The 25,892-nt window shown below is 42.7% G+C and overlaps 2 long non-coding RNA genes across 2 annotated transcripts; one reads left to right on the top strand and one right to left on the bottom strand.

Annotated features, from left to right (window-relative positions):
- Positions 1 to 16,377: 16,377 nt before the first annotated feature.
- LOC111254363 (uncharacterized) lies at positions 16,378 to 18,622 on the top strand. The gene is made up of 3 exons (XR_002675003.2): positions 16,378 to 16,525; positions 17,229 to 17,376; positions 17,914 to 18,622. It is a non-coding gene; the product is annotated as an uncharacterized LOC111254363 (long non-coding RNA).
- A 3,274-nt stretch (positions 18,623 to 21,896) lies between these two features.
- On the bottom strand, positions 21,897 to 25,011 carry LOC147754498 (uncharacterized). Its single transcript, XR_015316882.1, has 2 exons — positions 23,916 to 25,011; positions 21,897 to 22,598 (listed from the first exon to the last, which is right to left on the bottom strand). It is a non-coding gene; the product is annotated as an uncharacterized LOC147754498 (long non-coding RNA).
- Between the last annotated feature and the right edge of the window lie 881 nt (positions 25,012 to 25,892).

Below are 25,892 nucleotides of genomic sequence, written 5' to 3'. Positions count from 1 at the left end.
TCTCTTAGGCAACCTAGGCACCGTTAGATGTACTTAGCTATCACCACTTGAATTAATTGGATTTGACAGTAAGCTTCATCGGCAGCACTTCCCCAGCAATTATAAAACGTTCACTGTTACCCAAAAATGGTTATGCGAAGAACGTTACCCTGAGTGGATAATAAAATACGTCACAAATGAATGATAATATACAGTTTTAAATATATGGTCTAGGTGATCGGATATAAAAAAGACACATATATAAGTGCTTGTAGATGAAAAAGCCATGATTTATCATTATAGCATTTTAAACATTTGAAATACATACACTTATAGCGACTCGGAACGCTAGGTTTTATATAAATAAATATACACTTACATAAATTTAATAAAATTAAAAGATCTCATCATATCGCTTGCTACATACTTGAGCAGCTAGCAACAGAAATGATAGACCTGTCTGGCGTAAGTGCCGTGTACTATACCTTACCTGTCCTGCATGCCTGTAGACCTAAATAGAGCGTACACGTTACACTGTTCTCTCGTTGAGTGCAAGTCAGTATCGAAACAAGCATATATCGTGTTTAATAAATTACAGATGACCACTATTCGTTTTGTCAGACATTGTTCTAAATCACATACATCTGCTGGACGTCTTTCATTCGTATGTTGTCTTGCCGGCTTCTCGACAGTCGGGAGCTGCTGCCCACAAATTTCAGGTGTTATTCTTCTCGCTTCTTTTCTTTTTTCAAAGGTCGGCTGTTGCTCTGGGCTTGCCAGCTCTTTGGGCACCTCAAACGCTGCTTTCGACAAATCTGGGTGGTGCGTCACCACCGAAAACCGATCCAAACATTGGCGGAAGGTAGTTGCGTCAGAAGCCAAAGTGACCGGAGCTGTTTTTTGGCCTGTCGTAGCGACGTCAGACATTCGCTATTAGTAGCGTTCTCCGCTCGCTTGCTGACTCTGCTACAGCCATTACCGAAAGCGTCAACGACGCCAACGCCAGCAGAAGCGACGCAAGACGCACGAGGCGCACGCGAATCGCGAGCCCAATAGCACCACCGTGTGACCGGAGGAGGTCAGACTATTATCATACGAGGCACAAACGAACGTCAACGAATGGACGCTTAGACACCCACCCGCTTCGCTTCTGCAAAACCATAGAAACTCGTTTCGTGGCGGGGGTAATATCATTGACGATCAACGTATAATACGCGTGCGTTCGCATGTACGCACGCGAGGGGTTTAACTTACCAGATGTAGAGAAAACAATGGAAGCCGAAGGCGGACGGTCGAGGAAAAAAGGTAAAAGGTAAACAAAAACACGACAAAGCCAATGAAGCTCATAGACAGTGACTCGATACCTAAATGAATTTAGAAAAAAAAATAACGCGACTGGAGAGACTAAAGGAAAAAAAACGTGATATTCGCTGCACGTCTGTGCGTATTGCGCTGGCTCTTGCAATATAAAATGGAAATGATCATCATCAACATTGCAGCAGTGAGTGGGAGGGTAATTTATTCAAAGTATAACAAAAATAATAGAGAAAGCACAAGCGTCATGGAAATGACGAATAATCATGTATATATGTATGTGCATGTGTATATGTGTGTGCGCGTGGGTGGCATATTTCGCAGTGACGTTGGGAAATTTCAAAATTTCGCGGTTAAGTGTAGTGGGAATATAGTTGCTGTCGGCGTGTAGGGTCGTGATTGCCGGTTGATGCCTGCGCCATCCATTATCGTAGTGGACATATAAGAACCAGCTAGGAAAAAGTGAGCCGTATATTGAGCAGCACAACTACGAAGTGGCCTACAGGGGATGGCAGATATTTCGAATTTGGATCAGTGATAACAGTGGGCAGCAGCGCGACGCGGCATCAGCAAGAGTCAACAATCACCGGCGACGCGTGCACCTAGGGGTCGGAAGCAACCGGCCTGTTCCGCAAATCGCAAAAGTCAGCGTACCGGCAGCAGCCTCACCATTGGTGGTTGCAACAGTGGTAGAAGCCCATGCGTCGATCTGAACCTTCGTCACGAAGTAGCCAGCTGTGCAGTTAGTAGTGGAGGAATCCGCGAGGGCGGACCAATAAATCGGGGCCAAGCGTGATAATGGTGGTCAACCTTTGGCCAACCGAAAAGATCATGGAGGCCGAGCATAGCAAATAGAATATCCCGCATGTACCTAGATTTGGAAACCAGGCGTCGATCCGTTGAAAATCGCTTTCGCCCTGGTTCCGTTCTTAATACTCGAAATTTAATAAACGTGCATTTACGTTATTAAAACAAAACGATGGAAATGTCTACAGAATAAGAGGCATAGCTAATTTATAAAGCGTCCGTATGCGGTCACTATGTCGGCTGTATTCGCTAAGTCAGACCGGCAACGATGCCAAGTCGTATGGGAACGTAAAATAGAAACTTGTCCACCAGAGACGAGTTGGTCAAATGAAATTACCAATAGATGCGTGCGTGGATAGAAATCTGTTCTGCAGAAACACTTAGTCTTGTACAATCAGAATACAATCCAATAATCTAACGGGCGATGCATCTCTTGAACACACTAAACGCTGTCATGATATTTTCTAGTCTTCTAAACCTGTATTCCAAGCTTATCGGTTTAGTTGTTAGCTTCTTGAGATAATGTAAAAGCATATATTCACAAACAGGACAAAATGTTCTCCATTTGGGTGGGTGTGTTATACGACAGTGGGTTGAGATAATGAACAACATATGTTCGCTGGTTTGCCTGGTTCTGCCGTCCTTCCGAACGAGTTCATAATGAGATCGTTATCCTACTGGGCCCCTTTCCTTTGTTGCTTCCCGCCAGCGAAGAAGCAGCTACAGAAACAGCGACAGTATGGAAGCAACCAGCATGACTTGGAATAGATTCCGCGGGAAGTGCGCCCTATGAAGGCTATCTAGGCCATAGAAGCCATGTAACTGGCGTTTGCTAAGTTGTTTATACATCCCTTAGGGATCGTCGAAGCAGACCCAATATTCGTTGCTAGCACCACCGAAATAGTATCGTGCATAACTAACTACTAACTTAACATATGGTCGATGCCTTCCTAATAATTTATGAAACTACAAAAAGTAGCTATATCGACTGATATGTATATATCTACTGTACGTATTTATGTATATAGAACGGTGCGTAGCACGTCTTGAACCATATTAGGAACCCAAACTCGCGCCTTTATGTAACCTCTGCAAGCAGAAAGGTAATTGCGTTACTGCAATACATTTGTGCATACTAGATACAGTATTTGTCGATGACGAGCAATACCGTAAATGTGAGATCGCCAACTCTACGTAGACAACTTTATTTTAGGTAGAGTTTGAGAAACTTTCTTAAAATCTTGCCTCCTTAGAGAATAAGATCTGATATTAATGAATGAAAAAAGTAAAAGTTAAAAGCCACCAGTAAGTTTAAACAAACAAATCTACGTCGCGCGCTATCGATGAAAAAGCGCATGCGTTAAATTCGACAGCCACTCGCGCCGTTTCTTCTAAATATCATTATTAATTCGAAAGCCTGTGTCTACAGAACCATATTTGCTTTATATGCAGAGTCTGCCCATATAGATGTGCCCATATAGACAAGACATGTATGTGTTCTTGTGTGATTTCATTACCTAGCGAAAACCTAGTCGTAATGTTCGAAAAAAGCATTATACTGGGTTTCGTTATCGGGTGACTGACGAATTCAACACGATTGGGTTATATACATTTGTAATGATGGTGTCACAATACTCTATTTTAGGTAGAATGTTCCGTCCGTCACATCAATTGGTGCAATGATTTGCACAGCGTTTGCGACAACGATCTGTCGAAGTTTCACGCCAGCTTGGATAGACTGGTTCCTCCGTTGCCTTCAGGGGCAATGCATCAGCATGCATAATGGGCAGTGCCGAGGTAGGATCAATGGCGATGTGTTCTACGGCACTTCAACATATAATAGACACATAGGACAAGGATTGAGCGTCGCATATCCGGCCAACGATTAATCATGTAATTTGATTTTGTAGTAGATCTTGATCACGCGCAGGACAAGTCAGAGCGGGTCCAGCCATTCCGGACACGATGAAAGGACCACGTGAACATATATGGGAGCGATAGATATTTCTGTGGTTAGAGGCGCGTGGAAGCTACTATATCTGCAAAGTAGACAGATATACTTATTGCTAGGAGACAATCCTTCCAAGCTGTGGCAGAACTCAAAGTATTCAGGCAGGCATGGTAGGTCATTTAGGCCGTATGTAAAACCATAGCGGTCAACGGAACAGTGTGGGCCAAATTTACTGCAATACACCGAGTAGCCGACAAGGCAGCAACGGTGAGACATGATGCTTCGAACGAATAAGATTGGGTTATACCAGTGGAAAACGCACAAAGACATCTTTATTTGAGAGAATTCTTTATTCGTTTCCGTCATGACTAACATAAGGTGTGAAGACAAACGGTCTCACGAAGGCTAAGATGACTAGGACAAGCTGACAAATAGAGTGGAGAAGCACACTCGCCATTAGGAAAAAACCTTTTAACAAAGATAATGTTCCAACCTTCGGTGTTCTGTAGGTGTTAGCAATGTGGTTTTGAAAGACAGCCGTTAGTCTCGAAATCTTGTCAGAAGAAACGTATTTGCAATAGTTACCTGATTGAACTTAACATAGGAGTTATATATGAGGTAGAGATTATATCGTTTTAATAAGACAAATGCACTACAATTTCTAAGAAAAAATCAATTCAGCTAAGTAGCGGAACCGTATTCAAGCTTTGTCTTGATTTTTTCACATATATTTAGCAATGCACAATTGATTTACACCATTTCTGATCCTAATGATTTGGCGAGTGTTTTGTTTCTTGGCTAATAAGATATGGGGCTAAGATATACATCTTGATATTATTCAGTAAATTATTTCCTTCCCAAGTAAATTAAAAAAAAAAAAAAAAAAACAAGAACAAAACAGATCTTACGTTTCAGCAATCTTGAGTTTTATTAAATGATGGACGAGATAGAGCGTCTTGGACAAAATCCAGTGCCTTTCGTGAAGGGCTATAAAACGTGTGCGATCCCGATAAATAGCTGTTTCTAATGTTATCATCAACCCCGCCTTCTTTTGAACAATAATTATTTTCAATGAATCTTGCTTCTTCATTTTCGACCGGCGCTATCATGTTGTTACCTAAAAGAAAGCTAAATCATACGATTCCAGTGGCCAAATCCACAGTATGACCCTTGAGAGGGAAAGGTTCAATGTTACGCAGTTTTCTACGAGGCGCCATTCACAAACGTCCTAATGCTTTTTTTTTTTGCAAAGTGTCAATTTTTCACGTTCAGTTACAGTCACACGCAAACGAAGCGAACCTGTCCTTTTTTTTTTTCTAGAAGGTAACATGACAAAAGTACTCGTCTCTACAGGCCGTGTACTTAGACTCATTAAACTACGAGAGGTGGGCAAATCCCCCGGCACACAAATAAAACTGGTCGGCGTCGCCTGACCCACTAAGAATACTTTTAGCCTTTTTTTTTGTGACGAAACCTGATTTCCGTTGGTAAACTTCGTCGCTAACGTCACAGAGGTTGTTACGATCACTTGACATCTGGCAAATCCAGTGCTTTACCGTTATTGAACTATGCGCCTGACCACTGCCGGTGATGTCTTTCCAAGAACAAAAAGAACATGTTACTATTCTTTCGAAGACAACCCTGTAACCACAATTCAGATGCAAGCAGATTCAACTCTAGCGATGGCCGTGGGTTTATCGTAAATTTTTTTATATTTGAATAGTAGTTGTAATAAACCCAATTGAAAACCCGTTACCTAACATTTTTCCCTCAAAGGAAGCCAAGCAGCCATCAGGGATAGGATTGCTAAAATCCGATCCTTAATTTTACAGTAATGACAATAATAGGTATCTGATCGACTGAGAGAACATAACCTTTATTGATATAGATATACGAATAGTATTGAACACAATAACCTATTTTCACATGTGGTATCCATATGGGTTAAAATGTTCTATCAGTTTACTTACTACTTGATAGTCAGTGGTAGCTCCTATATAACCATCTAGCATCGCAGCTCATACGTAAATGTCTCTGGCACGAAACAACAGGTCAAGTGTTCACTGATTCTAGGAAAAACCAAGAAGTGCAAAAACAGGTTACTTTGTTAATAAATTGATTGACTTTTGGAACTAGCCGGTTAGACTCGCATCAACGGACTTGTTACTATTTTCAACGGCAGCCGTCTTCGAAACAAAATGTTCCTAGCCTGGTTGTCCTGGTACCAAATAATAATAATAAAACTAACAATATTTATTAGATATTTGTAGAGGCGCCATCTTCCGATGATCATCTCGTCGTTCAGTAGCTTGTGACTACCTTAAACCCTTTATTTTGTTTCTCTGCGAAGGAGCGTCGGCTCCAAACTGTCTAAGCAACACCTCATAATCAGTGCCAGCTAATACGCAGGCTTCCTTGCTGCGTACGTAGCTCTTTCACAGTTCGACACACACTCCCGTGGTATTATAGATTCGCGTTTTCCTTACACGTTATATGTTTTTGCCATTTTTTTCGTTACTGTTTTTTTTTTTTTTTTTTCGTAGTCATCCTGTTCAGTTGTCGTATCCTTGTTCTTCTAGACGGGTATCTTTTTGCTTTCGTTGAGCTCTTTGAACTCACGAAATACTGTAAATTTACTGCGGGTATCGAAGCAGCACGAACGGCCCACGGCTGCCGTACCCAACCAGCCAAGGCGAGCTTCGGAGTCGCATCGTATCTCGTATGGCGACAAAACGATGGGCAGGAGACCTAATCGAAGGATGTGATGGCCAACAACATGGCAACGGTCATGCGTTGCTACCGCTACTGATGCCTCTGAAGCCAATACACTTGAAACACCGTTGCGGCCGCTCAAACCTCCGACGCTGTCGACCAGCTACGAACGGGCCGTCGGGCTATTGAGACGGACGGACGGACAAGATGATCACTTCGGAGCAGGGATAGCAGCTAGCCATCGTAGTTTGACGAGCTTCCAAGGAAATCGGCTTAAGTTGTTCTGAAGAAGCAACAACATACAGACAGAACGAAAGAGAAGCGAAGTAAAGACAAAAAAAAAACACGAATTGGTATTGTCATCGTCCATTAATCGGAAACGTGGAACGAAGGTCCGGGTGGACATTTAGAAAAGGGAGTTACATGACAGAGGTTAGGACGATTCTGGCGAGGAGAGGGGGTGGTATCTGAGAATTATTTTCACACATTTAATGCGAGACACGATCTAAGAAAGAAAAATACACCTGTGACGATGGGTAGTAGGTAACGTCTTGAGAATATCTGCTATATACTATATGTGTAAAAGAAAAATAGTACGGTGACCTCAAGTCGCTTTATGTACTTTAGTATTTACTAAAATGATCGAACCTTTTTGCGCATAATAGCGTTAATTTTCCGTTATAAATGTTTTGTTTTCTTCCTGATCTTTTCTGAACTATGGGCAATTCGATTCAACTACCGAGAAGGGATTGTAATTGAAGATTATTATTTACCGCCATCTGCGTCTGCAAAGCAATGTACCTTCAAACGGCTACGCAAGCTGAAACGCTCTGATTATGAATTTAGACAATCAGACTATAGTTCAATGCAGAGCCCACACTTCAATTTATCGGCAGCTAATTTTTTTCGCGCCATCCAAACATAAATACGCTGTAGAGCCTAACATAGGATCTTATAAACATAGTAGCTGGAAAACTTGGAAAAAACAGAGTTGCGCAAGTTATGAACATGATTTTATGCTGTATTTGGATTACGCAAACGGTCACTCTGTGAATAACTAGACAATTTAAGTAAAACTAAGTCCAGGTTTGGCTGAAACTCAAGCGAAACCCTGGATTATTCCGCTATCATAATTATTAGTTATTACCAAAATTGTACAGTGATGTTGGAGTTCATAGTAACGTCAATTTACTAGAACTAATTCGTAATCCTGATCCGTCCTGCTCTTCGGACATTTTGGGCCTTATGCTAGGCGGTATCGGCCACCATCGTCGTGACAAAGGACCTTAAGCTATGTTTATGGACAGCGTAGCCGATCGTTGCCTTCTTGGCCGTCAGCAGCGGTCGAATGTTTGAACTCAGACGCCTTCAGCTACTGGACAACGACTTGGGACAGAACAATCTAGCCCTGGCGGGTAGCTCTGATGATGATGATGATGATCCGACCCTGCCGGACCTAAAAAGGATGATAAGACGGTATTTATATGTGCTCGGATATAGTGAATCACAACAAATATACAGCGTGGACTCTGCTTTTTAGAGTTCTTAAACGCTTTCGATTTTTCGCCCCTTTGATTTCGTAAGTCAGTATGCGCTACGATGTGTGCGCGTGTTTGCACTGAGAAGAGATATGTGCAGAGTAGGCCGCTCCAGGAAGCAGCGACGTCTGAGGTGGCGCGGCAGCCACGCTAGAAATAAAAGTAAAAAGTCGCCGGCGGGATCGACCACAACAGCGAACGAACAACGACGACAGGCCCCTGTCATATGGTAACATTTGGATCTGTGCGTTGTGCTATTCGTGTCGTGTGTATATATAAATATGTCCCTGTGTCTGTATACATATATAAATGTAGTTGTTTATATTTATTTATCGTATGTTTTGTCATAATATGTGACTATTCGACTTATTACATATGTGGTATGCCGACTAGTTGTTTTGGTTGAGGCTTGATGCTAGTATTCGTTGGGTACGACGAGAGCTCCCCGAAGAGTAAAACGCCGGAAAGATCTGTCGACGAGACAAAAAACCAGCAATAAATTCAATTAATAAAGTTGTAACGAAGTAAGAACAAGCCACAAAAGCTACAAGTATTTAGGTTAAACTGAAGCTGGTTTGTGGAGTGACGGTATACAATAGTAAAAGTGGTGATGGCCGGACGGGAACCACGTGTGTATATCGTTTGTTTGCTTTTACTAATGCCCGGATCGTGATAGAACAAGTAAGACGAGCATGAAGGGTGGCAGCTTTCCAGGGAACTTTCCAGCTGAAGCACATGACTATAATCGTTGTCAACAACAGGATGTGTAGCTTAGGTCGGTCCGGTGGTTCGGGCTACTTGAACTGTAAACTTAGGCCATGCAGTCGAAGCCCGAGTTACCGGATCGCTTCAGATTAGATGTTCCGACGGCATTGAAGACCGTTGTCTTCAGCTGCACTGGCTACGTTTGTTTCTAGCGTAAGTTGCTTTCGTTCGAGGCAATCTATATTTTAGAATAAGGCATGTTATAATTTGTCATGACACAGATATGAGGATAAAAACATCGAATTCACATGCAACCCTTTTATCGACATTTGTCTAAATATAAAGAAATCCTGTTCATTGGAAACACGCTGGGTACCCATTTTTAGCACGGCTATAACAAAACTGCCTATAACAGTACAGTACTTCTTCCGAAAATTACCTGGAGCTCTGTCGGGGTAGCGACAGAGCTATCAGTATCGACTGCTACCGTCGTCACTAAAATTGCACGAGGCGGACGAACCAGAGAGGGAAGAAATTAATCTAGGTAGATACAGAAAAAGAACGTTGTGGCCGTGGATATGGTCATAGACATGCAAAAAAAAAGAAGTGATAACAAAAGCTACATACACTGCAGCCAGCTCGAGTTCGGTAAAAAAAAAAAAGTCAGAAATGTCTGCTTTCACAAGAAGGACAAGTGTCGGAGTTAAACTACTTGCCTTTTGGTCCTGCCACCTCTGGCTGTTACTGCTGCTGCTGCTGCTGCTGCTGCTGGCGCAGTCGCTGCCGTCACAGAAAAAAAGATCCTGCGGCTGCTGTGATGCGCTTGTTAGGTTATTTCGTCATCTTCGCATGCTGGTTCGCTTGGCTTCTTTCCGTTGCTTCCTGATTTGTTTTTCCTTTCCCTTTTCCCTCTTATTCTGTTCTTTCTTTTTTTTCGAATTTATCCTTCCGGGAACTGGCCACGAGCGGGCGCCTCTAGCAAATTCGGCATCAGAGGTAGCCAGGCTGTTTGACGGCTATACGAGCAGAAACGTAAACCAATTTCGAGCAGGGGCCAACATGGATGACACCTAGTATAGAGCAGAATGGTCTTGGACAATGGTCACTTGCACTACGCGGGGCTGTTGATGCCAACGGCAACTGTCATGCCGCGGACCACCGAGAGCTGCTTAGATACCATATTCTATGGTGAATCACGACATTGTTTATCTCATTGAGATTTGCTGCTATCTCTACGATAGTAGCTACATTAAGAGGCATCGCGTGCGAATCTTATTGGTAATTGATTTTTTCCGGCTGTGTATTTTTTGCAGGTTCTGTTCGGCCGAAAACATCATGCACTGACATGTAAACAAACGGTTTTGTTCTTATCTTTGTACAAGTAAATGAACGCTGCTAAGCATTGATAAATCTGATTATTTCGTTGTGGTAATTAATGCTAATACTTGCTTAGAAGTTCGGGTATTTCAGGATTGGATGATGAACGAAAAGCTTTATATATCGAGGTATTTTAAAGAAAAATATAAAGTTTCAAAGCTCCAAATATTCATACTAAACAAAAAATACTGAATATGATCGCCCTTTTCGTATGTACCGTAAAATATCTATGGAAGTTTTAAGCCAAGATGCTCGGCGTTACAAGATAATTTCGCTTGCAGACAAACTACTGGGAGCCAAAAAGTTGTAGCAAGTTAGATAATTTAGCAAGTGAACATTTATGCAGGTTTAGACCGTCATAAGCGAATAGAACAAAAAACTGAAAATGGCCTCTGAAATTGCCACTTTGGTGTTATGTAGAGTGACAAAATCAATAGCGTTTAAAATAACCAATGCTATATACTTGTCATGTTTATTACCCTGTCAGGTGTATAGCTCATATAGGGCTATTATTATTATAATCGGTTTTTGACCTTCGATTTTTTTCAAAATTATTTTCCAGAGTCTGCGACCATCTGCCCTTTTTTTAGAGGCTCTGTGACGGCCTGAACAGAAGTCGGCCAGCTCAAAAACATCTAAAAAGTAAGTTACCGCCTAACTGTGTACGCTTCTAATGACCGTGCAATTGTGGTTTTCCCTTTAGTCCACGACCGTCTCGACTACCGCGCTCTGACTGTACGATGCTGTTGATAACACAGACGCTGACTGCTGGCATTTCTTTTGGCGAAACTGATGAACCAGCGCGTTGTCTACGACACTGGCCGTTCACTTTCGATCTTTGATCTAGCTGGGGTTCTGGCCCTGGACTGATCTGGGGCGGTAAGTCGCCTTGAAACCTGAGAACCTGTTATGTATTCTGAGCTGGCAGGGGTGGAAGATGAGGGGAAAAGGAGGTAGGGCGAGGAAGGAAGGGTCGGCGCACTCGTTTGTCGGAAACCTAAACGTCGTCGGAGCGACCATTCGGATGGGATCGTGCATGGCGTTGCCCAAGCTGTCTCCTCCTCTACTCGTCTCTCTCGTTCTCTCGCGATATTCGCACGTTTAAAGTGAACTACGAGCCAACACTGGCGCAGAACGTACAGCTCCGCTCGGAGATCACAGCTACCCAAACGATCAGCGAGAGTGCGCTACAAGATGTGGAAGTAGTGGATCAGTCCCAGACTGAGTCTGAACGAAAGTTCGGCTTACCCAGGAAGTAACCTCTCACGAACATCTTCTGCTTCGTTCTAAACTGATCAGCTGCTGGTACGGGCCGCACATTCTAGAGCTAGCTTGTCGCCTTGATTAGTGGGCGGCTCGATTAACAAACAACAACGCTCTTTATGGAGCACAACAAGAGCTGGAGTTGGCCGTGTGTGATCCGGAGAAAAAATACAGCATCAGAAAACAGCACAAAGGGATGAGGACACACAGGACAAACGCTAGCCATCGATGCACAAAGCTGAGACCATGTTAACGACGTAAACCTGGAGACAATGTGCGTCGCATAGAAATTAAAATGTCGTCTACGCAAATAAAGCAGATAGATGATCGTCGAAAGGCCAATATAGGCCCATCTATTAACAGAGTCTAACTTTACTCTCAGGCTCTCTAATAACTAAAGAGATTTATGCGCAAGCCGGCGTGCAAGCTTCCGTTGCATAAATAGACTATTGAAACCGCTTCTGCATACCCTTAATGACGCATGTATGATCTAAGAGGATCTATTATCTAGAAACCTACATCTGTGTACAGACATAGCCAATATGTGGTAACTGCATTATAACTGTGCAACATTTATTCCATGTTGTCACTACTTGCTTACTGGATAGCTTGACGATAAGCATTTAAAAGATAGTATGTGGTTATAGTAGACCGTAGCAACTGAGTAAAGTTAGAAGCCATGCGTTACGTCGGTGGTGTAAACAAAAACAAGTAAAATCCTCGGATGAAGATCTTCGCACACGGCGTCATCAAGCGCCGATACAATAAATCTTAAGTAAAACGTAGGCGTAACCTTAAGTTGTCAGCTAGGTTTTCAGAAGGTTTACTTCTCTAAAAATTTTAATTTAACTTTCGTTAGTGCTCAAATATCTGCGAAATTCAAGCTAACGCGTAAACGTCTCTGCATGGAATCAGCCCTGTTTGTCTAATTTTGCCTTTTGTCCGTCACGCATAAGATGTTCCCTGTACAATCGAAGTCATCACGCCGTCGCTTAGCTGCGCCACGCCTTCCTCCGTCCTTCAACAGGTGATTTAAGGCTAAAGTCCTACAAGACCGTCATTTTACCTGACCGTCGCACGCCATTTCTCGTCTGGTTATGCGCGATAATTTTCCCCTTAGTGGGAAATAGTTTGTCAACGTTTGCGATCAACGTACACACATAAACATATCACGCTTTAACAGCAGCCACGCCCAGAACATTTTACGACCGTTTAAACACTCTAGTCAACTATAGAGCAGGCTGTTCATCCAGACGGAGTAACTTCTGTGTTAACGACGGAACAGACATGTCTGCACGGGGGAGCAACAGCAAACGGGGTGAGAGGCTCGAGTTTCTAAAGCGAGCGTATATCGCGCCTTGTGCTCTTTTGCCGTAAGCGCATCTGGAAGTCGGCGCATCGTTCGGAAGAACACACTTCAAAGGTCCGGAGAGAACTAGCGGAGGGGAAAGCGGCAGCGATACTTTGAGCGCGGTGTGAGTGGAGCTCGAGGCGGTCGACTTTCTTAAGAGCTTAACGGATGCCGGCTCGCGCCCAAAGGACCTTCTTGGATATTTGGATCTGCTGACATCGATACGGTAGAACGCCGTAACTTTCGTCTACAGGTTGTCGTACATATTCGAGATGTGACGCTTCAGTTCATCATCGGATCAATGACACTTTCTAGAAATGGAATGAATGCCTGTCTAGCGAAGTGCTCTAGTCCGACCAGAAGTGAACATCCTATCAAAAGCCCATGAACAGTAAGCCGGTATGGCCAACGTAGATCTGCTCGAGATATCGATGAAAGATATCATCCTTGTCCTGCAGAGGTCATTGAGACATATAGCACCTTTTAAGGTTGCCGGTAGCAGTTCTAGTAGGCCCTTCAAGCGCAACTGGTGATCTGAACAACTCCGAAACTTGAGTAGCGTTCAGTGTCTATATATACATATATACATATATATATATATATATATATATATATATATATATATATATACATATATCTATATATATATATATATATATATACATGTATATATATACATGTACATGTGTCCCGACAATAACAAATCATAATCACTCTTCTAAAATAAACTACCTCAAAGAGCGAATAGGGTTTAAGAACGTCGGCGCATTTGTCTTTTACTAAAAATACATTGAATAAAAGCAAAATGGTATATATTTTTTTGCAAAGCAATCGCATTTTCAGTTTGTATTTGCAGTTCCACTTGACAATTGTTCGCTTATGGCATGGTGCTATGGGTTCACCATGATTGTAAGCTAGCAAAGAGTGATTCCGACCGTATTCACTCATTAGAAATCGACTGACTGTCTGTCTGTCTGATCGTACGGGACAACAGGCTCGGTCGTAACTAAGAGCTTGTAGACATTGTCATTGCTGAAACATGTTTAGCACTCTGAATACTACGGCTATCTCTCATTGAATCCCGATCTTTTTCTCTTTGAATTGTTGATGAATGGTCGTGATTGCTGGTTCTATCTAATGGACACGTATCTACACGCGCACTGTTCAGTATCCGCCCCTTCGGCACACGGCGTTTGCCTGGTCTTCTTTCCACTGCTCCGACGTTTTGATTTGTTCTCTCTCTGACTGACGCAAATACTCAAGCCCGGAGACACACACAAACACACAGATGTGTCTACCTATAGACGCTTGAAGATAGTCAACCGACACCTTTACATTGAGACAGTTCACCCCGTCTGCAGGTCCGCTTTAGTGCCTACACAAACCCTCAATTTTTGATAAAACCGCTGAATTTGCTCAGCCTAGTTACCAATGTCTCCCAGCGTCTGACAGCCGTCGGTTGTCACGTGTTTTTACCTAGTGTTTGTGCTGCCTTTTTACGGAAAACAAGCCTGCCCGAGCAAGTGTTTACGCGCGTTTATCTATCAATAAATAGGAGTCCCGTACTCTCGTGGACCGCTAAAGAACTGTTAGTAAAGAGGACTATCATCGTTTAGAGTGTACGTCTCCTATGCGCGTGTGTGTCTACGAGTGGGCCGTTGGCAAATGTATCGTACTAACGCGGAGCATAACAGTTTTTGCTGTCATCACCCGGATATCTCACCGTTGAAGCTGCCCGAAACGACCAATGACGCCCAATTGCCGGTTAGTGGACGGTAGGTAAGTGAACGACACAAATTCCCCACGAAAATGATATGACTGTCCACCTCCTACTCACCCCTACCAGCCTACACAATTGAACGGCAATGTTCTGGAGCTCTCAATGGATAAAAAGAAGGATACTGGCGCACGGACTGAGATGCAATACGGTGAGTGACAGAAAGCGCGCACTAGTCAAGCCGCTTCAGCGAATCAAGCTTCGAACGATACGCCGTCATCGTAACGCTGAACCGAAGCGAAAGGAACGTTATTTGAACGAAGAGAGCGCACCGAAAGAAACTATTATCACTGGCGTCACATCTAAACGTCTGCATAACGGGTTGCACGTTTGTACGAACGCTACAAACGGTGTCACTTCATACGCTTCAGGTATCGAGCTACAAGCCATTATCTTGATAGCAGGGCTTCGTCCGTGCAAATCGCACGAAAGGTTCAACTCTAGCAAAATTTCGCTCTCTGTTGCACTGTTGTCATATCTTGAATAGGTACACGTCCATCTAAAATTGTTCTAATGGATCCTTTTCGCTTCATTCAAATGCTTCGACATTTTGCGAAGTGGAATGGCTATAGATGAAACGTGATAAAATTCTTTCTTGTAGAAATGGCCGAAAGATGTTGTAGCAGTGCTCGGTCACGCTGAACGCAACGACAGTAAAGTTAGCTTCAGCGTTCAGGTAGGAATTTTGTCAACGAACCTCACCTTGCGTCCTTCGACACATGGCACCTGGCAAGACAGGTAAAAAAAAAAATACTACTAGGCTTTTTAGCTCGAAGTTACAAGGTTGAGCAAGACAAACTAGAATTTTTCTGAACTAGCTGCTTTACGTAAAGCGTTATCGCCACCGTCCGATAACTTTGGGGCCAATGAAACCCATCCTGCCTGATACCAACCTAATATTCCGAAGCGGATTTGTACAATATTATAGAATGAAGCGGAACTAAATTTCTCTTCACACTTTTGAATTGCTTTCTTTAACAAAAATGAGGTGTCAATGATTGTATGAAGGTCCAATAGCGCAATGCTTAACATCCATTCATCCTATCAATATTTCTCATGCTTCGCCTATAAAAACGTTTATTACTTATTTCATCGTTAAATCTATCGGAGCGACGTAAGGCCCACGTACTGCGAGATATATCTCGGAGAACCAGTGTTATAGATATCTTATTATAACGATTTGTAGGAAACTGAATAATAATAACACGAGCTCGTGTTATCAGCAAAAATTGTCGTTGACAATCAACGCCTCTAGACAAACTATCTATCATTTGTTCGTCGTTGTTAGTAGTCGATCGTGGTCCTATCGATATAGTACTTCTCTCCAGCTGGTTCGAGCCTCAGCGCCTTCAACAGATCTGTCCCTCGGGAGTCATGAATAAGACGATTCGTTGTGGTGTTCGATCGATCCGCGCTTTATACCGATTATGTTCGACGTTACTTTCTAACTGATGATTGATCCGGTTTCGTTTACTAGAGGACAGCGGAGATAGGAACCCTCTTCCTGTACCCATGCCAAATGCATCAAGGACTCCCGTTCTGAATGTATTTAATGATAACGTCTATGTAGATTTAAGCGACAGGCACCGTGTCGCGCCGACCGCTTCTAGAAGAACAACCCGCACAAGCGTACAGCCATCAATGGAGTCACGTATCGTAATGAAGCACATTAGGTCACTTTTCAATAAAGAAAACGAGCAAGTTGTTTTGTGTATCGAACAGAGAGAAATTTAAAAACAGTGATGTGTACGGTATGTAAACCTACATGTGATTCTACCACAAGTCAATATGCACCCACACAAAAATGGGCCGATAGGCTGACATTGTTAAGATGTGGGCTGTGTTTCAGACCGGGTGCTGCATGCTGACATTTCTATTTCGATCTTTATAACTGAGTCAGATACCCTCGAAAGATTTTTCCAGTAGTTTATTGTATCTCCAAATGGGCGGTATTTTACTGCACGTCATAGAAAAAAAAAATAAAGAATACTAGTAGGATAGATAAATCATATTCAATCATATCAAATTGATTTTTTTTATTTGTACTCACTTGTAGAACGGGTGATATTGATGCTTTGCGAATGGCTGTGGCTAGCATCATAAGGTCGTTCTGAATAGGTCAGACGCTCAAATCTGGATACAATTTTTTTTAAATATCTTTTCCAATCGTGATAAGTTATAATTTTGAATGTACCGCTGATACTGGAGGGACTCATATTTAGAGACCGTGTAACGACTGTGCTAAGCGCTCATATCTTATGACTTTCGTCGTCGTGCCCGAAAAGATACACACTTTACAATCGGAAGCTGTGGAGCACTCTCCAGGCTGAGAGTCGGGCACGAAATATCTCTTCTTGATGTTGTTGCCCCCTACATGTTAATCCACTGGCCTTAAGACCTAGTGAAATGTTTCTCCTGCAATCTAACAATAGCTAACTTGTGTTTTTTTTCTAGGAACTCTCTTAGGAGGATTGGACACGATACTCCTACAAGCCATCGTTTTAACATCTACTATTTCATATAGTCGCCACTGGGATTACAAAGGCATACGATGATAGGCACAGCATCGTGTTGTCCCATTCGCCTCCATGACCAAGCACTGGTAACTTGTTTGTTTATGAAAATGTTTTGGGTCAAAGAAAAAGGTCTGGGTTCGCCACCCAGACCGCAGAAGCGAATTTATTTTGACAAAACATCTTTTATGTAGTATTTATACGTTTAGAACATACAGGTAGATATACTGTCCAGGATACATTGGATTGTGAAGCATATTATTGTTTGCTGGCCACGGAATGCTTCAAATGAATTTGTGTGCCTGGACGAGTAATCAAGAAATAGGAATAAAATATTATACTGAAAAAAGGAAATGAAGACAGGTAGTCAGACATGACATTATCATGCAAAGCATAGCACTACCATTACCGTACTATATACCGTGTGCATCTTAAATGGGCCGTTTTGGCGTGTACAACCGATGGTCGCATCGCAAAAATTAGAAAGACTATAAGTCTTTCGTCGTCGGAGGTGTCGGCTATACATTTTTTTATAATATAAGATATACAAGTAAATTCGCACACACAGACGCAGGCAGGCAGGCTAATAAAGCCATTTGTCAAGATTAAATCGTCTAACATTGCAGAGATTGTCAAGTGGGAACGTTGCCGCGAGTCTCAAAGGGGAATTCAGCATTCCGGTTGAAACTTCGGACACTTTCCTGAGAATACAGATCAACTGATAATAACACATGCGTAAACAGGGTTCCGGTATAACGCCGGCTGTGGCAGCCCTTGACATCTGGCATTTTAGACCTTGTTCACAAAAACACGTGCATTAATAAGACTAGTATTAGCTACAAAAGATGCCTGGTTCAGTTGATTTCATAGCAGCTATGAAGTTTCTATATATATATATATATTATATATATATATATATTAGTCTTCACACGCGTCTACTACAGCATAGCGTCAAAAAAGTCTTTTGGAAACCTTGTTTCTATGTGCATCAAAGCGATCTTCAAGTTGACATCTGAACATATCTTCATTTGTTCGACTAGCAACAATGGAGAACACGTTATTATCTCACGCAATGATCGCTGGATTCGTGCTGCTCGGAAACTACCAAATAAAGTGAACCGCACTAAATAGCTATACACACCTTGTATCTATATTATATTGTTGATGCTGGGTGATCGGCGTTAATAAACTATATCGAGTATAGGAGAACTGCCCTATCCTTTTTCCCTGAACCGGTCATATTGCGTGCACAAAAATGGAATAATGGAGAAGGACTGATATTTCTCAACTACCTTGACCGAAAAAGGACTATGGAGCTAGAATACGTTCGATACAAAAAACAATGCTGTATCGCACAGATTACTAAGACAATAGTTACTGATTACTTACAATAGTTTTACGCTGTCAGAGAAATCTGGTAGACCTTCGATTAAAACGAGTTTGAATCATTTTCAATTGAAATAATGACCTTGTTGTTTTTTTACTGCAGGGCGTGTCCTTAGCCAACCGTAAGGTCTCTCGTTCCACCTTCGAATGCATACGTAGGCAGCTGAGGCTGAGGTGGAAATAGGTATGCCAATAGTAATTTAAATACGAAGAAGAAATAGGCCATCGAGGATAATTATAGGTTGTATTTACTATTGCAAAATGAAGGCATCACCACACTGACTGTTCCAGCTAGGCAATGACCATGAGCCAGAACTGGCGCCTACGTCTCTGAGTCTGAGCTCTAGAAATCGAGAGTAACAGGGGACGATTGGAGAACCTTGCTTTATTTCTATTTTTATGACTTTAATTATTTATGCGGCAACGAATGACACTGAACGGCGCCACTGTTGCTTTTAAGATATACCCCTACTCCACTGCGCTTCAACCGTGAGCTTACTTTTTTCGCCACGTAAATTTCTTCTGGTTTTTTTTCAACAATGCAGGCCTACTTCGATTGCGCCCCCCAGCTCCACCGTAAAGGTTCAGCGAAATTCCTTCAAAACGTTCTTACCTAAAGAGGGTGATGTTGCTCCCACAGATCTCAAAAGCGTCTCCTTTTTTACTTGATCTGAGAGTAGTTCAATTCAGAAATCATATAATATCCTGCTAGTCAAAAGTGCTCATGCAGCTTTTACCAGGATTAACCGCCGTTTCGAATACATAGCTGGACAAATACTATAATAATATAAAGGCAATAATCCTTCATATACTTGCATCACAGACTAATATGGCAGTGGCCGCACTTGTTAGGCGGAAAACAGCCAATAATACGGTATATACCTTTCATCTACCTGTAACAAGAAGATAGACAGTACAATAAAGATGCAGTTACCTGCTTCAGTTTAGATTTGCTGCCATCTAGGAGATATAATATGTTAATGCTGTGGTGGTGTGCGACCTCTTACGAACCGGTCATGTACAGACCAATACACGAATCAGCACAAAACGCGCGCAGTACAAATAAAGAACGAGAAAAATGATGGTAATTGACGATCGCGCGGGGACAGGCCAGAGCGACCGCTCCAGTCAAACTACAGGCCGAACGTTGAAGCAAATATTTTAGTAGGAATTGTTGTCCTACTGTTGTTGACCTCGGCTATTGACGCGGTCCTTAGCACGTGGACGAAGCCGGTCGATAAGATATATTTCGTGGCCGATACTATTTGTGCGTGATATTGACTGTCGTTGTGCCGACGGTGGTGTGGCTCCTTGTTAGAGTTCTGCAAATGGCTACAAAGTATCTTTTGAGATAGTAGGACGCAACAGGAACTGCTGACTGTGACAGCTCGTACCGTGTACACTGTCAGAGTGTAGCTACTTAGAACTGTATCGCACTACATCGGCCATTCGCTGTGACCGATGGGTAATAATGAGGTCGAAGCGGTCTCTCAGAACGCAGCTTGAAATTCACGTGAAGAAATTGTTTTATAGAGTGATATCTTTTGTTATAGTCATCTTCATTTATGATAATATCATTGATTGAGCATGCGCAATGACGTCTTGCCCCTCAAGTAGTTGAAAACTACTTGAGGGGCCTCTGTTTGTAGCTAGAAGCACATTGAGCATACTTAATTCCTTAGTAGGCTGTGTTCGACTGACATTGATATAGCTGAAAAGAAGCGAACCTTCTATACCTGCATAATAGAAACTATGCTGCTTGGAAACTTTGTTAGCTGGGTCGTTACCTCGGAAGAGTTTTCAGGACGCTGCTACAATAACAGAAAAGTTTGCCTGGGCTACGTTTTGCCATTCCAAGGCAAACATAAACATTACAGCTCGGGTAAACGTGTGAGCAGATGAATTATAGTGCAGCGGTTTTGATCGTATAGAAGAGCTGAATTATGTTTATGTTCTTGGCTAAAGAAATCCACCGAAATTACCTAGTCAATAATATCTTTGTTTGCATTTACTGCTGTAGGCCATAACGCTGTTTAACTACCCACTTAAGCAGAATGCTTCAAAGGCCAATCATCGATCCCATCTCATACGAGTGATGTGCCTCCAAGAACCTTGCATAAGCAATTTTTTACATGTGCCAAGAGGTTTCGATCGGACCCCTCTGCTAAAAAGCTAGCTAAGTACCAATACATTGTCTTTATTTGGCATTCTTCCTACAGCTTAACGTGTTCATAAATATATTACATTTGACCTTAACTAAAACCTCATACAGTAAGTCTTCCTTCAAGCCTGTAGGACATTAGGACTAGCAGGCTAAAATAGGTTTGATACCGAATGAATTCACAGGTGAAACTTAGCTTCAATATCAGACAAAACGGCTAGTCAAATACCTTTGTTTTATCAGTGTACCTATTGTTATGCATCATTGGTATTTTGTCTAGTCGCAAGCACATCAGACACGCAGTCGATAAATTTCTAATAGAATCGACTTGTTCAGAACTTATACAACCAAGCGTGGTCCTTCTCCGGCGTTCCCGAGTCGGACACCATACGCGCTATAAAAAAAGCGAACGATACTTCAGACGAAAACATAATGACGTCAAAATACTATAGAGGGCTATGTCGAAACATCGGTACTTTGTTTACATGCCAAGTAAAGATGTCATACGATTTTAGTTGCCCTATTAGCCTACCTAGAATTACCACACAAGCATAATATCTGGTAACGACACCAGCTGAAATGAAGATGTTGTCTTCCGTTTATGACCATACACACACGTCTTGAGAATTATGAATTTATTTTTTTTTTTAACTATTTTGTAAGATAACGGCCGTTTTACATGTAAGTCAAGATATTAACAAGAAAGCACTTGTCGGAAGAGATGTATCCTGACTAATGGAATTACTGTTATATACATATGTACAGCTATGTAAATGTTGTTTCTGATCGCAGTGGTCACAATAACGAGTCACCGCTTCGATCCCTATAACTGATTATTTAGCAATAAAGTGATGTGTAAATAAAATAGTTGGTTTGATGTTATAGATGCTCTTTCTCGGTGTTTTTCTTTTCGACCAGATGGTTTAGAAACTACGAAAATTCGCTTACGAGAAACTAGGCGGGGCAGGTTATTCCGCTCCTGTATTAGGGGGTAAGTAGGTTTTATGTGAAGGTAAATCCTTTTGCTTCAATCGAAATCTGTTAAAAAAAAAAACTTAAGCAAACAAAATACCATGATTTATTGCCATATTCATTCATATAGATGTGCATATGTTATGTGTGTGTGTAGAGGTACGTTTAGCTCTTCAAATGGTTATATAGACTGACGCAAACGAGCAGACCTATTGCGCCTACAGTGCGGGGTACATTTCCAGCTGTTATCATTAATCCCACTGAGGCAAATCAGACACACAGATTCTCAAAGTTAAGTTGCCGGCGTTATGCCATCGTTTTTGTCCAAGATACGAACGCATTTCAACTTCGCTACGCCAGAGTCTGTTACCTTCACCGCCTTTCGTCTCGTCCTATCTTGAACTTAAGCTTACGTAAGTAAGACATTCGTCCATTTGGTAGACTCATTCACACGGATGTGCTTTCTTCCGTTATCGACGGGCTCAGTAGGTGCGTTGGTGCTGCTAGCTTAGAAAGAAAAAAACACGACGAAAACGTCTGACCAACCCTCTTTGCTCCCAAATTCTAAAACATAAAGATTGTCAAATCGATTGATATACGAGTTTCGTACGAGCAGAGCTGGCCTGCGCTGCACCTCAATGTTCGACAAGGACGTATTTCACGCTGATGTCAGACGAAACGCGTCGACCGCCACTGACGCGTGTTGATGGTTTCTGATTCTACGACATCTCTGTCATCTTCGCTTTGATGTTGTTTCTATTTGTTCCCCCGTCTGTAGCCTTAAGTTGCTTGCTTGGACATAGAAAAAAAACAGACGATAATCTCGTTAGGACACTGTTATGAAGAGCAAAAACGCTTAATAGCATCTATCGTGACAACATACTTTCCCCGTTGGACGAACTAGCTCAAATATGCATCAACGAAATCATCACTCTCCTATAATATCTATATAATTATATTTAACATATATCCATGTGCATAGTCTGAGGCTTTACTGTTCAGTTTCTTTCTTACAACAGTGATATAAATTTATGGAAATTGAAAATGAAGCAAATTCGTCGGAAAGTATCGAGCGAGTTTTTTCATTAGGTTAAGTATGCACTCTCTAATGAAGAAAGGAAGATAAGGTGCAAAATAAATGCCCTTCATCAACTTGAGATGGAGCAGAATAAGCATAATACCGAGAACACGTGTGTTAAACATTAGATCCATTCAGTTTTCGAATAGGTGATGAGGTACGTGGAATTTAATCACGATTTTTAATACAAAGCCATGGAGACCCTTTCAGTATTTGGAATCTGTTAAGCAGAAATTGAGATCTCATACAAAATCATTACGCAGCACATTTTAGACGCCCTCGGTTGTTGTTATTAATCTATAATTGAGGCTGCAGCTGACATATATCGAACTTGGAGAATCGTTAGGCCAGCAGGGGGAAAGGCCTTCTCAGTTAATTGATATTGCAAGCTACCCTTCTTTTCAATTTGGTATTTGAAGATGTGTTTGCAATATAAGATCTGTCGAAGTGTAGGTAACTTAGAAGCTTGCGTTCCATTCTAGCCGAATCTAATTCAATGCATGAGTGAATGTAGAAAATTGTATTTGTCGTCGCTAACTTCTGACAGGTTATTACCGCTTGCACACGACCTGTCTGTTCCGATCTACATAATGATGTAAACTTTCATTTCTGATCATTACTATGTATGATGGAATATTACCGTAAATTGCAACCATGTTCCATATGTATGCATATATATATATATATATATACATCGTCAAGCTAAGTCTCAGGTTGAATTTTTCATCAAAATCTGGGCCGACTATGGGGTCGCTTGGACACTAGAGCATTCTACACATAGAGACCCATTTGGTAGGTACGATTATTTGTTTTCTATTAGACTTATGGGACAATACGTGACATTATTGTTATCTTTAGTTTTTGAACGCATTAACTAAGCGTTTGTCGCATGTTTAGCATACTTAGTGGCTTGAATTTGGAGAAAACTCATAGACGTTTATCTACATATTAAATATCAATTGTAAGTTGTTGCTAAAACTTTTGAAGGTAAAAGAGATATTATATATACAAATAGTAGACGGATCTCTTACAAATATGATGAACCGAGCAAGTTCTTAATGCTTGAAATAGACCCACGTTGCCTGATTAGGTGCACCTTTTTGTCAGCCATTCGTTCAGATGGATGTTAATTTATTGAGTCGCCTGCTAGCTGTATCCCAGTTCAGCCGGACTTCTCAATACGCGGATTGTACTGCCATTTCCTGCATCGGCATCATCAGGATAAATCCGTCTTCTGGAAATCATTATCCTCTAGCTGCGACAGCACCTTCCTATTTGAGTTCTCTCGACGGTCAGCCAGCTGCACTATCTCGTTTTATCACCGTTTTTACCACCTCCGCAACGTAACTCTGCTACTGAAATATAAGCACTGCTATCTTCTAGTGCGAAGAACAATCGTCCTGCTAAAACGCCGAGATAGAAACGCCGGACGGGGCTCATGCCGATTTGGCTGACAACTAGGTCCCGACGAAAGTCATGCTTCCATTCACTTATCGTGAATTGTTCTACTTTGATTAGTGGTGGCAGCAGTCGAAACAACAGCCATCGCTCTCGATTTGGACGAGAATAGCTTAATGACAATTAATCACATCACTATCTACTACTACTACTACTACTACTACTGTGGTTACAGCGACTCGAGTTTTCATGGTTGACTGCCGTCACTGCCACCGCAGCCGCTGCTGTTATGTCTCCGCGGAGCCTGTGCTTCTCAATAGTCGTTGCCAATCCCATCACGAGGACAGACAGTGATGAGCGCGCGCGAACCGCTTCGCTTGTGCGCGCCTTCCGTTGTTTTTCGCCCTGTCCTTTGGTGTCCTTTTGGTGTTGCTCGCGGGAAACGTCAGGTGCTGCAGACGCGGAGCAATCTTCCCGGCGTCTTCTGGCTGGCCCAACATCAGCGCCACCTGCGACTCTGTCTACATCTCATTAGCTGTTTCGGTCCGCCCATTGTCAGTGCAGCGGCTAGCGTCCACAAATCAGCTAGCTGCTTAGGAAGCACAGGCGAATGTCTCGCTTTCTCGAGTGCCCGCCCCTTGCCCCAGACAGCAAGCGACGCAGGCAGCCAGACCTACCTGCCTGCCTGCCTGCCGGCCGGCCGGCCGGCTTCGCCGTCTGCTAGTTACTCTCGGGATTCTTGAAGACATAGAGTATCATCTCTCTTTACTTCTCCCTGCCATGCCAGCCTCCTGTCGGCGTCTTGCGCGTAGCATACGTTGACTCGGGCCTGTCATCCAGCGAGTGCTAACGTTGCCTGCCAGACTGACAGTAATGCGGGGTTCGCATTATACCAGCAGCATATGTCACGTTAGGGTAACCAACCTGTGAGCGTCGTCCGCAGTAACGGTGGCGCCATTAGCCTCATCGCAGTGCTTGTATTGCCGCCGGTTTCGATATGAACGAAAAGAAAGAGGGACGAAACGGAGACGCTGGTGAGCCGAAAGAAAAAAGTGCTGGAGAGTCAACAGATGAACAAAAAATAGCACCAGCAACAACTTCCTCGCGAAAATGCAGTCGTCGATTGGCTGTCGTAGCAGTTGCAGCGGTAGTGATCGTTGCGACGGCGGCCACAACGCTGCTTCACCGAATGCCTGGCTGGATGAATCGACTCCGGTCTCTCACCAGCATACGCAATAGGCCAACCACGAATACCGGTTCCACCACCAAGCGGTCTGTCTACCTGCTACCACTTTGTAGACCATGTGCGCCTACGAGCGTCGAGACGACAGCTCTTACGGTGCTGCTGGATATCTAGCTAGGCTGCAGAATGTATGCTTTCTTAAGACTGTGTGCCAATGTGCTGTTGACGATCACGGCAGCTGTCGCGACGGCGGCGGCGCCGCCAGGGGCAGTCACGGCCGCAGACAAGAGTCCAACGAAGCAGGAGAACGGGAGACGGGGCGAAAGAGCGAGCTATACAAACGCGACCGGCGACGGGAAACACCACAGCACTGAGCGCGCCGATACGTGTTGATTCCCCTTTCTCTCTCTGTCTCTATATATATATC

This window comes from Varroa destructor, unplaced genomic scaffold, assembly GCF_002443255.2.
Source record: "Varroa destructor unplaced genomic scaffold, Vdes_3.0 BEIS01000007.1, whole genome shotgun sequence".
NCBI classification, from domain to species: domain Eukaryota; kingdom Metazoa; phylum Arthropoda; class Arachnida; order Mesostigmata; family Varroidae; genus Varroa; species Varroa destructor.
This window is presented reverse-complemented; position numbering and strand designations above follow the sequence as displayed.